Source organism: Tachypleus tridentatus, chromosome 12 (assembly GCF_004210375.1).
Source record: "Tachypleus tridentatus isolate NWPU-2018 chromosome 12, ASM421037v1, whole genome shotgun sequence".
NCBI lineage: Eukaryota > Metazoa > Arthropoda > Merostomata > Xiphosura > Limulidae > Tachypleus > Tachypleus tridentatus.
Window position 1 is genome coordinate 102512182 of NC_134836.1, and position 15985 is coordinate 102528166.

The window sequence follows — 15985 nt, forward strand, 5'->3', positions numbered from 1 at the left end:
AATACCAAAAGATGTCAGTCCGACAAGGCCAGGTGGTTAAGGCACTCGATTCGTAATCTGAGGGTCGCGGGTTCGAATCCCCGTTGCACCAAACATGGTCGCCCATTCTGCCGCAGAGGAGTTATAAGTTACTGTCAATCCTAATATTCGTTAGTAAACGAGTAACCCAAGAGTTGGCGGTGGGTGATGATGACTAGCTGTCTTCCCTCTAGTCTTACACTGCAAAATTAGGGACTGCTAGCGCAGATAGCCCTCGTATAGCTTTGCGCGAAATTCGAAAACAAACAAACAAACCAAGAGATATGAAATTAGCAAATGACAATCTGTTTGAGATAATTTGAGGCTGAAGAAATAAAATTATTTCTTTGTTATAAACACAGTTACTTTTTGAAAACAGTAAAAAACACTCTACAATAGAAATTGTCACTCATTGATTTAGAAATGGGAATATTTCAGTAAAAAAATTAATAAACCGATACCGATTTTCACGATGAAGATGACGCATGCTTGAAATTATATTGAAAACTTACTAAAAATCAGCTAGCAAAAAAATGCTGAATAAGAAAGACAAAGTAAATATAATCAAAATACAATTATTTAGTCTTTTAACTTGACGGCCTTCCCTCTATCAATCATTCCACAAATATCTATTTCTTTCATGAAACTATCAAGCTTATTCCCATCCAAACTATGTTTGTTATTTAAATTATGATATCTTACATGCAGTATCTTGCATTTATCATAATTAAAATCCATCTTTCATTTATTTGCGCAACTCACTAAATAATCTAAAAATACTTCATTTTCCCTCACAGTTTCTGTTTGCTTTAATTTATTCATGTTGTGCTTAAATCATGTAAATATATCTAGTAGTCATTTTTTTCAACAAAACTATAATTGTTGTCTTTGTTTTGCTCTTGTAACAACATACTCTCTTGTAACAACATACTCATTTTATTCTTTGTTTATATATAAACAATGAAAGTTGTGATTAAAAGTTTAAAAGAAAGAAAGAAAACCAGATTTTGTTAGCATTATTAATAGAAAATTCCTTTTACATATCTAATTAGTTTTAACTTATTTTATTTTAATAAATTTTATTTTTATATTTCCTATATATCCTTCCCTATTGAAGCAATTAGGTAACAACTAAAATAGCATAAAATACAAATATACAATAAAAACATTTACAATTATAAACACAATTTGCACTTCTATCCTAGACCTACAATAAAGGCGATATTTTTCAAGTATATTTTCGGTCAAGCTTAGTTTTCCCTCATAATTATCGTTTGCTTTCAATTACTGAGGGGTCTTGCATGGCCTAGTGGTTGAACATGCGTCTTACAATGTGTGGGTTGCAAGAACATGCTCACCCCCTCCACCGTCGGAGAGTTATGATGTTAAATCAATCCTATTTGTTATTAATAGAGAGTAGCTCAAGAGGAAGATAATTTAACTAACTACATTCAGTGTTGTCTATCAGTTACAAATTAAGAATTGCTAGAGCAGTTAACCCTCGAGTAGTTTTGCGCGCAATTCAACATAAAGCGAACAATCACCACAGAGTTCCTGTATATACTTTTTAAGTAACAGTAAATTTGATGACATAAACAATTAATATTTGTTATCTGATTAGTTGGCTCTTACAAAACGTCTTATTTACTGTATTTACTAACTGCAAATATCCTTACCTGATGTTTTTTCACATAAGGCTATTCCCGTAGATTTAAAATAAACATAATAGAATGTTAAAAATGTATCTAAAATAAATTGCCAAAGAAAACTATAAAAAATAGGATCATGTCTTATTTTGGATATTTGTGAACTTTGTATTGAAGTCCTTTGTTCTCAGTTATGAGAAATTATTTGTATTAAATTAAAAAAAAAACATTACTACTCATCTTACTTCATTTACTTTATGTTGAATAGATAGTTCTGCGTTAGCCGTTCCCAATTTAGCAGTGTAAGACTAGATGGAAGGCAGCTAGTCATCATCACCCACCGCCAACTCTTGGGCTACTCTTTTACCAACGAATAGTGGGTTTGACCGTCACATTATAACGCTCCCACGGCTGAAAGAGGGAGCATGTTTGGCGCGACCGGGATTCGAACCCGTAACCCTTGAATTACGAGTCGAACGCCTTAACACACCTGGCCATGCCGAGCCTGAATAGATAGGCAACACCTTTTTCTCCCAGCGGTACAGTGGTATTGTTGCAGACCTACAACGCTAAAAACTGGGTTTCGAAACTTGGAGTGGGCTGAGCACAGATAACGCAGTGTATGGCTTTGTGCCTAATTTCAGACAACAGTGTTTTTAGTTTTTTTTCAAGTTAATCTGTTTAAGGTATTGGACATATCTTGTTTCGAGGTGAAAGTGCATTTCTTACTACTCACACCATTTGCTGTGACATCATAAAAGCCTCTTAACATATGGTTTCTGAAATAGTAATTGAAAGGAAAGTCACGTGAGTAGCAAAGACGTCGATAGTTTCTTTATAAAAGATGTCAGGGACTAATTAAATGTAAACCTTGAAACGGGTAGAAAAATAATTATATTAAGGCGTATGTGTGTGTGTGTGTGAGGTTTTCTTACAGCAAAGGCACATCGGGTTAAAACTGCTGAGTCCACCGAGGGAAATTGAACCCCTGATTTTAACTTTGTAAATCCGTAAACTTACCGCTGTATTAGCGGAGGGGCAGTATATTGGAGCAATGTACAAGAAAACCACTGGCTAGTTGAAGAAAAAAGTGAGAATGGTTAAGAACTTTATTTTAAAAGTGGAAGTTTACAATGAAACATGGCGACTTAGATAAGACTATAATTTCGTTATTTCTAGTGCCAATAGCAATTTGCTGTCTTTGCATAGCTATTCTAGTACTGGAGTATCCACTAAAGGAATATTAGATATTGGAATGCTTGATCACATTCCTCTCTCCATCCAAAGTGTGTTTCAATTTTGGTAAAATCAGGTAATGGTACTGCTATTTTGGGGAAGTTTACCAAACACCATCGGTATTATAACGTGAAAATAAGAATACTACAGACAGACTTTCATAGCTGCTATCTTAGCATGCTCTGCAGAAACTCCATCTCTGTAACTGTACCACACTAACACAAAAATAATCCTATTTCTACAAAGTAATTCGATATGTACCATAGCTAACACAGATAAAAAAGCTAAATTAAAAACAAAAATGCAAAATACTGATTCATTCCACTAGCTATATCCTTTTCCAACACTTCACTGAACCTAACATTTATAATTTATCCTTGAATGTATTAGAAGCTATTACGTCAAATCTTTTTTAAACTATTTAGATGTTCTTGGCCTAGATTATTTAACTTTTTATACATGAAAAAACAGCTGGTTTGGGTTGAGAAAATTTTATGTAGAGGAGCGAAAAACGTTTCGACCTTCTTTGGTCATCGTCAGGTTCACGATGACAAAATTACAAATACAGCTTACGAGAGTATACAGTTTTTAATATGAAATTTGTGGTGACTCATCTAAATCTTAAATTTCCTGTTTAGACAAAGTAACTTTTGCTACGTATTAGAATCGCAAAAGGTTTGTTTATTTGTAGTTAAGTACAAAGGTATGCAGTGGGCTATCTGTTCAATGCCCACACAACTATTGAAACCCGATTTTTAGTGTTAGGAATCTGCATACATACCGGTATGCCACTTAGTAATTAGTGTTGGTATTATAACCTATATTACAGAGTTTATACCCTAAATTTTTACACTGAGTAATACTCTATTATGTATTTAGAGTATTTTCTTTGTAACAAAGAAAATTACTCAACTTTTTAAGCCTCAAAGGTTTTTATAACCTTTAATAACTTTACTATTACTGGTGGGTCTTACAGTGTGAGATGTATGTGATGCAAATAGTCTTACATTATCTAATATTGACAAGTAACCAGGACCGAGACCTCAGGGTCAAATTTTGTATAGGGACCTTCCGTACTTCACAAATACAATTCAGTGCTATTCATTAACTACAGTTAAAATTATACACAAACACAACTTACAGGCATATAACAAACAAAATACTAATTATAAATATAATTACATCGAATTTCTATAATAAATAATTTTTTGTTTGTTTTCGTTAAATAGCCGAGGTTTGTTTGTTCATTTTTTGAATTTCGCGCAAAGCTACAACAGGGTTATCTGCGCTAGCCGTCCCTAATTTAGCAGTGTAAGACTAGAGGGAAGGCAATTGGTCATCACCTCCACCGTCACTTTATGACGCCCCTATGGCTGAAAGGGCGAGCATGTTTGGTGTGATTAGGATTCGAATCCCCGACCCTCGTGTTGCGAGTCGAGTACCTTAACCACGTGATCATGCCGGTCCTTTAATAGCCGAAGAAGTATTTACGAAAGAGCAAACTGCAAGAACATGTGAAGAAAATTTATAAAACAACTGATTTAAATCAAATGTATAAAGCTGCTGTTGTCGCATTGACGCTCCAAGTAGCTCAGCATGAAGTTTCGGGGCTTATAACTCTACAAATTGGATTTCGATATCTGAGGTGGGTAGGACACAGGTAGCTTGTTTATGTAGCTTTGTGTTATTATTACTGTTATACAACAAACAAACAGTCATAATGGAATAGTTGCAAATATGTTTTTCAATTAAACATTCAGTTTTTTAATTAATATTATTGTATTTTTATTATCTTTTTAGGTGGGTTTGTTTGTTTTGAATTTGGCGCAAAGCTGCAGGATAGTTATTTGCGTTAGCTATCACTAATTTAATAGTGTAAGACTAGAGAGAAAACAACTAGTCATCACCAATCACCACTAACTATTGGGCCATTCTTTTAACAACGAAGAGTAGGATTGAGCGACACATATAACGCCCCTACGACTGAAAGGGCGAGCATGTTTGTTGTGACGGGGATTCAAACCCACGACCCTCATGTTACGAGTCGAGCGCCCTAACCACTTGGGCAAACCGAGCCATTATTTGATGGAAGGGGTAACTTCGCTTTGGGGGACCCAGACAATTGCTTCCTATTTCCCCTCTCCTTCCTTTCTCCGATCCTACATATAATAATAGGGTGAGCGTAGTAATAAAAATAAAAATTATGTAGAATCCAATATAATACATATCTGAGGAGAAGCGAAAGTCGGCAAACATTCCAACGAAACTAAAGCCATGTAATCTGGAACCATTCTCACGTTCCTAAATCTGTTATTTATTTTTAATTAGAGCACCCATGTGTTTGTTTGTAACTTATAACTTATATTATGCAATAATAAAACAGGATTTAGGTCAGCTACGTGGTACATAAATATATTATTGTGACAAAGCTACGTTTTTCAGCATTTTGAGAGTTTTGTACCGCATATTTATTATCTTTCTTAATTTGAAGTGTTTTTTTTTTTAACATATTACATTTTTTTCTGTAACTTTCAATTGTAAAATCCCGTGTAAGATTTACTATGGTGGAAAGAGCGCAAATAATCTATTGTATAGTTTTGTGCATAAGACAGCAAATCCAAATGTACACAGAATATATTTTATTACTTTAATTTGTAACACATTTCTATTATTGTATACATATTAACACAATTGTATTCATGGACTGTTATAATAATTTAGAAATAAAAATAGTGATCATACTGGCTTTATTTTATTTTGATTTTTATCCAGACTGATGAACTTTAGTTTGCTGTAACAGGTGCAGATCGTAGCTAACAGATTTATAGGTAACTTGGTCAAAACAATCTTTATTTTGTAAGTTTTTGTTAAAATGGGCGTTCCCTAGTGGTTAGTGTGTCAAACTCCGAATCAAAAGTTCCAAGGTTTGAGTACGTGATGTATATATACGTGTGTGTTAGTGTTTTTAGCAGTACATTGTTTCTAAAGCCAATAGTTCGAAATTAGGCACGGCCTAACGCACCTAGACTGTGCACTGACAAGTACTGAAAACTGGGCCTCTATAAGTGGAAGGAGATACGCTTTGTTAGATGCTGAAATCTCCTCTAGACTGTAACAGCAACTGTATGAAAGTAACAGGTAAACCCATTAGTCGGTTACGAATAACCACGTTGTCTGTAGATGCTACTGATTGGTTGCCTTCTTTCGGATCAGCAATTCGAAGTTGAATATAATATGAAGCTAAATTTAGGCTTCTGGCATGTCTGTTGCAAATTGAAACTGCTCAAATTGTCATAAAGACTATTTTGAATAAAGTTACTAATAATAACTTAATGTTTCATTCATGAATCTTTCTGTAAGCATACTTATGTTCGTTTTCACACTGCTCAAAAAAACCAAACTTTCGTCTGCAGTAACCTGTCCTATATTTGACTATTTATATAGTGTCTGTCAAACAAAGTGAAATAATGTAATCTGTTATGTATAACAAAGTTTATCCACGCTGTGCTTTACAATCTCCAAACTAGGTATTATTATACACAATTGAAAATTGTCTATCGTGTCCACCAATTAAAATTATTTTAAGATTTACCGACCGTAAGCATTGGTTAAAAATGGGGGCAGTGCATAAATCCCGAAGGGAAAAGGAAATACCATTCCCCTCCATCGTACATACAGGGATCTGCGAATTGTTTACGTTCATGATTCTGTGAATCTCCAAATTTTTAGAGATTAAAGTACCTTTAAGTTTATATTGATCATTAAATAATTTAATGATGTAAAATACATCTAAAAAGTAAAATAAGGCTTACAAATGTAGGTTAAGAATATTTAGTAGTCAGTGGCGGCGCCAGGATATTTTCGTTTGGGGGGGGAGCTGAGGTAAACTGTGGAGGGGCTTCCCAAAATGCCATCAATATGAAGTATAGATGGTAAATTATAATAATGTAAATTTCAAGGCACATTTCAGAAAGGTGTGCTATTTTGAACTGCGTTTTCAATACAGTTTTCATTGGAAACTCATACTCTGGTTAATAATTCATTATTACAAATTAGAAATAATCTGTTTATGAAAATATGCATATATGTAAAAGAGGAAGCTCACCTAAATTCCACCCAAGGTAATACATAATAATAAAGAAAATCAAGATTAGCTCAGATTGAACATTTAATATACCATTAAGAGTAAAGCTACAAATAAAAAGAAATATAACATAAAGACATAGTTTACATAGCAGAAATGAATTATCCCATGTGAAGTTAATACACTCTGAGGAAAAGTGAGGTCACTATCAGGCTGACTATCTTTCATCACGTTGTGTTTATAGTCAATATTACTTCAAAATACACAATACACTTATACATGCATGCTATGTTTTACTTTTCAATAAAAGATAAATGAAATTAATGGGTAAATACCAATGAAACCTTTGGTTTATCAAGTAAAATCCTCAATGACCTGTTGTAATTTGAAATCAACGTGGTTGTCTAATATTCGTCAAAGCTCAAGATAGAATGGCAATACAGCACATGAGTTTCAGTTCATTCAGTGCGTTGCTATGGGACGCATGACACATACTTCCGTCTTAATGAAGACGTTTAGTTCTACAAATCTATGTGTCTTTGATGTTAATTGTTAAGCAACGATGACGATTGTGTTTTCAATATTTTATGAATATATGTACGAGGGCTGTTAAAAAAATACGCGGACTGACGTCATAAAACAAAATGTACTTTATTTAGAAGTTACAGGTCTGGGACTCCTTCAAAGTACACTCCTCCCCAACGCACACACTTATCCCAACGGTGTTTCCACTTGTTGAAACAGTCCTGGTACGCTTCTTTTGTAATGTCCTCCAGCTCCCTCGTCGCATTTGCCTTAATCTCGGGAATCGTCTCAAATCTTCTTCCTTTCAAGGGTCTTTTGAGTTTGGGGAACAAGAAAAAATCGTAAGGAGCAAGGTCAGGTGAGTAGGGGGTGGGGAAGAACAGTGATCGAGTGTTTGGCCAAAAACTCACGAGTTCTGAGGGCTGAATTTCGCAGCAACGCGATGCATCTTCAATTTTTCGGTCAAAATCTTGTAACAAGATTCAACTGATATCCCACACTCTTCAGCAAGCTCCCTGACAGTCAGACGTAGATTTGTCTGCACCAGGGTGTTGATTTTGTCGACGTGGGGGTCGTCATTTGACGTGGAAGGACGTCCAGGACGCTCATCATCTTCAATGGACTGTCGACCATCCTTAAAACGTTCATGCCACTTGAAACATGCCGTACGATTTATAGCAACATCGCCGTAAGCCGTGTTAAGCATAGCAAAAGTTTCACTCGCAGATTTTCCAAGTTTAACACAAAATTTCACAGCAAGTCGTTGCTCCTTCAGGTCATTCATTCTGAAATCCGCCAAACGAAAACATCGCACTTCACTTAAAACCGCGTAGCTGATACACAAATGAAGATATCTGCAATCGGAAAATGACGTCGTAATCAGCTGATCTGTGCGAACCTAGCAACACCAAGCGGATTCCCCTGGAACCAACTGGAGCCGCGCAATTCAAACAGTCCGCATATTTTTTGAACAGCCCTCGTATGTAACAATACTGGGGCTGAGGGGAGCTTGGCTCATTTTGGGGGGCGCCGCCACTGTTAGTAGTTTGAATTGTTAAAAATACCTAACTAACAAGTTCTAGTGAATTAACTCTTTATATCAGTCAATAGAAGACTCGTTTGACGTGTGACAGGCTTCAGGTTAAAATTTAAACGAGGAAATATATCATGGAAAATAACTTACGAAGAGAAATTCGCGCCTAAAGTGGGGCCGTCTCTTGAGCATAAAAGTAGACACAGAATAGGTCTTGTTTACAACAGATGCATTGCCCTTTTATATCCTAGTGACAGCACCAAAATTATCATTATTTTTTTAAACTTCATATATTGGATACCAGTGAAACCGAATACCACAGTATCTTGTTTATGTTTGTTTGTTGTTGCATTTATCAGACTGGAAAGTAAATTATATTAGGGGTTAGTAGAGTATACTGAACGCATTTAAAGCCTTTAACTTGTAGTTACAGTCCATGTCGTTACGTCTTTACAATAATCTTGCAGGTTAGTTTGCATTTTAAAAGCTACACCGTAATACTTGTCATGTCCAAAGTGTGCTACCCTTACCTGTTGATTTCCGTCATTCATCTGGTGTATGAGAATGATGGTTTCTCAGCTCCTTTTTTGATTATAAAGAAATTCATTGATATGAATGAAATCTTTGTATGAAACATCTTTGTATGAAATAATATTCTAATTCTGTATTTTGTAAAGTTTATGTGACAGTCAGTCAGGCACACAGGCCCCATTCTGTATTCTTTGATAAAACAATTTTAGAAATTTAAGCGATTGTACGTTTAAAATACATGAAATCAAAGAATTATTTAAGCTGTACCTGTGAATACTTAACACATGATTAACTGTCAGTATTTCAATTCAAATGAAGCAATTCAACTAACTGTAAACTTTAATGTTTTCAACAGCATGCGTTTCTAAAGTATCAAAACGTGAAGATTTTTGTCCAGATCAGTCTGAGAAGCACTACATACAAATACACTATTCTTTGAAAAGGAACGATGAGAATAGTAATATATTTTATATTGTAAAGAAGCAGTTCAAACATATATCTATTTTATCAAATTTTTGTTAGATTAAACCAAAGAATCAATGATGTGTCTGCGAAAACATTTCACGATCATTCAAAATTGGTAATGTAGTAGAAAAATTATGATTTTGAACTTGTGAAGTTTTCATGTTATTGTGGTTCGATACTCATCATTTGAATGTATCATAAACTGACATCTTGCTCATATAACCTATAAAACTTGACTATTCAAATAATTTTCAGTTTATCGAACTGTGCATAAATATTCGTTTGGGAGTGAGTAAACTACAGTCTAGGGTATAATTATTTCGTGAAAATCTAAACAAGATACTTGCATGTGTTTAGAACTTACATTTCCCCATGAAATATGCATGTTTAAATCGTGACAACTAGTAAAATCTATGCAAGTGGGAGTGTTCGGTTTAGTCACAAATGTGTTTAAGTAAACAATGGTGTATTTTTATATTGTTGCACAAACTGAAGCTTCTAAAAATTCTCCTCATGCCTGTAAAATGTAACTAAAGAGACACGCCAAGAGACTATATATTATTAGTTTGCTACCGGAGATATATTATAAACATCGGAAGCTATAATTGTAATTTACGCTCACTAATCGGAAACTTCAGATATTTGACCAGGAACGTTTGTAGATTTCGAGCATTCCAAACCATTTATCTTTAGCGATTTCACATCGAACATAAGTATTTTTACGAAGATATTATATGACTTCAACAGTGAATAATCGACTTGTGAACAGCGAAGAACATAGATCAAGCTAGGTCCTTGTTCAGTAAATTGTATCTACATCAACTCAAAATAAATTCGTTCATCGTGAACCCTCGATAAGAAATCAGGGAAGTTCCAGACTAGAAATTCGACTAAATATAGCTTGTATGTTTGTATAACTTTTGTATATAGATCATTATTTGTAGTAATCGTTATTGACAATTGTATAATTGTTTATATATTAAAACATATTGCTATTAAAAACGAAAACTGTGTGAATCAATCTTGTTAGCACGTATCACAAATTGGATACATATCGACATTTATTTAACTTCAAAATCTAAATTACAATTTAACTCAATTTTAGGCTATTTAAAATTGTAATACGTAGCACGCATTATGTGGACTATACCAGTTGTGCACAGTATAAACATAACTTTCTAAATTGAGGGATTACATGACTTAAGTAGGTTTTAACATATTTATATTATAAAAACATTGATATATTATGCTAATTTCAATATTTCTGCTGTCCACTAATTACTGATAGTTTCAGCGACTTTTTTTTGTCTTAATGAAAAGCTACACAATGGCCCATCACGGGTATCGAAACCCAATTTATAGCGGCATAAGTCCGCTAAAATGCCGCTGTACTACTAGAGGGCGCGCTAGGTGCATTCTGTCCACCGCGAGAAATCGAATTTCGAATTTTAGTCTGTATTCTTACAGCCGGAACCAATGGTGTATAAGTTTGAAAGAAAATTTGTTTTATTGTTATTTTATCATTAATTCTCCAGAAAAGATAGAAACATATAGTATTTAGTTTAGTATACTCTTCTTAATAGACGGCCCGGCATGGCCAGCGTGTTAAGGTCAATCCCACTATTTGTTGATAAAAGAGTAGCCCAAGAGTTGGCGGTGGGTGGTGATGACTAGCTGCCTTCCGTCTAGTAATTAGGGACGGCTGGCACAGATAGCCCTCGAGTAGCCTTGTGCGAAATTCAAAAAACAAACAAACAATCATCTTAATACCTTAACCAGAAAATTAATACAATAATCTTTGTTAACAAAGCAACACATTTTTCACTTTCAGTTGTGTTTTTCAGGAATGAAGAGGTTTTAGTCTTTGAAGACAAGTATGTAAAAAACAACCCATTACATGGTTTTTATATTCACTGTGAGTTCATCTGCTTTTGTTCTTGATTATTGCGATACCAGTTAGTTTGAATAAGCAACAAAACATGTTGTTCATTTATTGAATTTCTTGCAAAACTACTCGAAGGTTATCTATGCTACCCGTTTCTAATTTAGAAACGAGAGTCTAGAGGAAAGACAGTTATTGAACACAACTCACCGCCACTTCTTGAGCTACTCTTTTACCAACGTAGAGTGGGACTGACCATTACATTATAGAACGTGAATGAAGTTACTAAGACAAGAAATGGGGGAAAACACAAAACCGTGCCTCTCCCCACAGTGGATCAGTGGTAGGTCTGCGGGATCACATCTTTAAAAATGGGGCTTCGACTCTCGTGGTCGGCACAGTACAGATAGCCCAAACAAAACAATAGACGCAATTGCAGAAATAACTGCTTTAAAATTCACATTAAACGAAGTACGGTTATTTTTCAATAGTTTGATAAAGTTGATTACCTTATGAAACTGCATTGTCAAATAATTTAAAATGAGGCTTTACGAGAATGAAAATAGAGCCATGACGTATTTACCGTGCCATTAAGAGGTCGTATATAGAACTATGTTCGTAATATTTTCGCTTCCAGATAGAATAGCGTTCATAAACTGGAATTATGATAATAATCCTAATCCGAATAAGATTAATGGATGCATTTTATATAACCTCAAAAACCTAACTGAACGGGTGAATATACTATGATATCAGAATGACAACGTTATTTGTGTTGTATACAGGATCGCATAAATTTATTGATTTTTACGAATTTGAAGATGCAATACAACTTAGAATTTTGCATACAGTAAAACCTGTCTAAACCGGAAACTGCATAAAGCGGAAACCTGTACAGGCCGGAAATATCAAAATTTTGCAGCATTATCTTAAGATTTCTCTTATAAAAAGCCCTTTATATGGTGGAACTGCGCAACTATCTTTCACCTACCTCATCTATCAACAAGTAGGATTAGAACCTGAGTACGGCGGAAAAAAATGTTTTGGTCAAGTATTAATTTCTTATGTAATTAATAATTTGTTTAAATATTTTAAAAATTCTTGTTTAATTAATAATTTGTTTAAATATTTTAAAAAATTCTTGTTTAATTAATAATTTGTTTAAATATTTTAAAAAATTCTTGTTTAATTAATAATTTGTTTAAATATTAAAAAATTCTTGTTTCATTAATAATTTGTTTAAATATTAAAAAATTATCGGACATTTTGTTACAGTAAGTATTGGTTAAATATATTCTGTTCTTTTTTCTGCAGTCATTATTTTTGCGGTTAAATTAAACAAAAGAATGGAACACGAAAATAGGAATATTCTACTTTTTCTAGATAATACAACTTGTCATGCAAAAGTTCAACTTTCAAATGTTCCTTTAGTCTTTCTACCTCCATGTACAACATCAGTTCTACATCTACTAGATAATGGAATTATACAGTGTATAAAATTGAAATACAGAAAATTGATGCTTCAGCATATTATTGCAAACATGGACGACAGTAAGAGAGCATCTGAAATGACCATGAAAACTAATGTGTTAGATGCAATTGCATTTTTAAATCATTCAATCAAATACGTAAAGGATGAATGTGTAATAAAGTGCTTTCAAAACTGTGGATTTATTCTTGATAATGGCGGAGATTGTGGAGAAGTTGTTTGTTATGACGATTCTAGTGAGATCCAAACTCTAATTGAAAAGATTGATGCAGATGAGTTTGTGAACGTGGAAAGTCTTGTGAACGTTGAAAAGAATGTTTTAACAGAAATTGATGAAACTGATTTAAAATCTATAATAGAATCGTAAGATGGTAACAGTGTGAGAGATTCAGAAGATGAACAAAATGGAAAAGATAGTGAGGAAATAGAAATTCATATTTCATCGCAAGTGTTAAGTTATATTAACACTATCAAATTGTATGCAAAGATGAAGTGGAAAATGAACTCCTTGAAAAGGCCGTAGAACTGGCGTTCTCTTTTAACCGCATGAGAAAGCCCAATAAAAAGGCGAAACAGTTGAAATTGGACACTTTCTTCAAATAAATTTGATTAAGATTTTGTGTACTTATGTATGTTTTGAATGTCTATTTTTGTTCTTATTCTAATAAATATAACAATAACAGTATAATAACTTTATTCACAAGCGTCTTACTTCCGTTGAGTCAATCAAGTATAACGTTACGTTCAAAAATTATACATAATTAAGTAAATGCATGTTCTCTCTCTAAGCCGGAAAACCTGCTTAAGCTGGAAATTTTCCTTGGTCGTCCCATGGGATTCCGCCTTAGACAGGTTTTACTGTATTTAGACATTTATATCAAACATTTAAAATCATAAATATTGCTTCCAATATTGACTGAGTACAATTTGTAATACGTAGAATTAACTATTTCTTAACAATGCTTTAAAAATGAAAGAAGTTATATAACGTATTGTTAAACGGTATATGTTTTTTTCATTCCCAATTTAAATTTTTTGTCTTCGAAAATCATTTTATAAAATTGTCAGAACATATAAATTTCCATCTATTGTTTCAGGACATCATTGTGATCATCTTTTTTTCATATTTAATATAGTTATCAATAGATGACTCTGCGCTACATGCTGAATAACACAATCACTGCTTCTAGCTGTTACGATTAGACCTAGTTACTGTGTGTGTGTTTTTCTTACAGCAAAGCCACACTGGGCTATCTGTTGAGTCCACTGAGAGGATAAGTAATTGTAAACTAAGGGAAAAGTTTATGTAAAGTTATTGTTTTGTACTTTCATTTCTGAATTGCATTTTTTCTGTCTATAGTTATCTGTATAGGAGTACTAATTAGCTATTCTTGTCAAAAGATAAATTCCATTTCAGGTACTTTTTAAAGTGTCTTCTGGCAAAGGGCCCGGCATGGCCAGGTGGGTTAAGGCGTTCGACTCGTAATCTGAGGGTCGCGGGTTCGAATCCCGGTCGCACCAAACATGCTCGCCCTTTCAGCCGTGGGAGCGTTATAAAGTGACGATCAATCCCACTATTCGTTGGTACAAAAGTAGACTAAGAGTTGGCGGTGGGTGGTGATGACTAACTGCCTTCCCTCTAGTCTTACACTGCTAAATTATGGACGGCTAGTACAGATAGCCCTCAAGTAGCTTCGTGCGAAATTAAAAAAAAACTTCTGTTAAAGACGGCTGGTTTGTATACGTTAATGTAAAACAGCCACTCATTGACAGTTGATTAAGGGGCGGTAGTATAACTACAAAAGATGACACTCACCCTCGCTGCCTACATTTATTATCCTATAATTGTAATTACGACTCAGGCTGATGAATAATGATAACTTAGCGAAATAGCACAAACCTCCCTCAGACCTTTATAGTTCAAACAAATTAAATTGTATATATGTTTATCTCCTTGTCGGCAATTCTGTAAGTGTTTCAAGCCCTTAGGGTCTACCTCTGGCTCGGGCTCTCCCGCAATTTTGGGAATTGTGAGAAATGCATGACCTTTCTGTTTTGTGACAGGTTGACCTCCTTTTCTCCGCTCAAAAAAAAAAAACCCTGAGGTTGCCACATGACTTGTAAATACGATTCCCTGACCCAGAAGACATCAGAAGTGTCTAAAAGCCGAGTGTAAATGAAGCTATTTTAAATAATGATCTTAGTGAATTCTTAAGATTTCTCTGTTTGTTGTTAAACACAAAGCTGTACAACCGGCCTTCTGAAACACGAAGAAATTGTCAATTTTCAACAATAGCGAATCGTAACGTTTAAAATGTATGCTTTCAGTACCGCAGGTAGGTTAAGGCGTTCAACTCGTAATCTGAGGGTCACGGGTTCAAATCCCTGTCGCACCAAACATGCTCGCCCTTTCAGCCGTGGGGGCGTTATAATGTTACAGTCAATCCCACTACTTGTTGGTAAAAGAGTAGCCCTAGAGTTGGCGGCGGGTGGTGATGACTAACTGTCTTCCCTCTACTCTTACACTATTAAATTAGAGACGTCTGGCGCAGTTGGCCCTCATGTAGCTTTGCGCGAAATTCAAAACAAACCAAACAAATCAAAAATTGAAGTCGCCGTCTCAATCAATGGCTACTCTTTGCCAACGATTAGTGTAAATGACAGTCACATTTTAACACCATAAGACTGAAAGGGCAAAATATTTAACGCAGGTCATCGATACATGGAAAGAAAGAGAAAGTAGGAAGCTACATTCCATGATCGTTAAACTGTGCACAATAAACAAAACTTAATCTATTGCCCCTAATTTGTTAAACTATCTAAAGTAAGCCTGATAACATTATACAGCGTAAGTAGTCATTACGAATTTTTTTTTATTTTTGTTTGATGTGAACTACTTTTCTCTTTGTTTAGCTACAAATATATATATATTTAGTTTTACTTTTAATCTAAAGTAATCAAAACAAAAAATGACTAAATTTCATATATGATACCAGTTTACTCCACTAAATTAATTCTGCCATATTATTTCACATATGTTTTGAATATAATTATGGGTTGATAAATAAATAGACAG

General features: G+C 34.3%; 1 protein-coding gene across 1 annotated transcript in view; it reads left to right on the plus strand.

Annotated features, from left to right (window-relative positions):
* The first annotated feature begins 5894 nt into the window (after nucleotides 1-5894).
* The window catches only part of LOC143234180 (acidic mammalian chitinase-like), a 51731-nt gene continuing 41640 nt past the window's right edge, over nucleotides 5895-15985 (plus strand). Inside the window, exon 1 of the mRNA XM_076471337.1 lies at nucleotides 5895-6038. The gene's annotated coding sequence lies outside the window, so the exon portion shown is untranslated. The remainder of the gene's footprint in view (nucleotides 6039-15985) is intronic.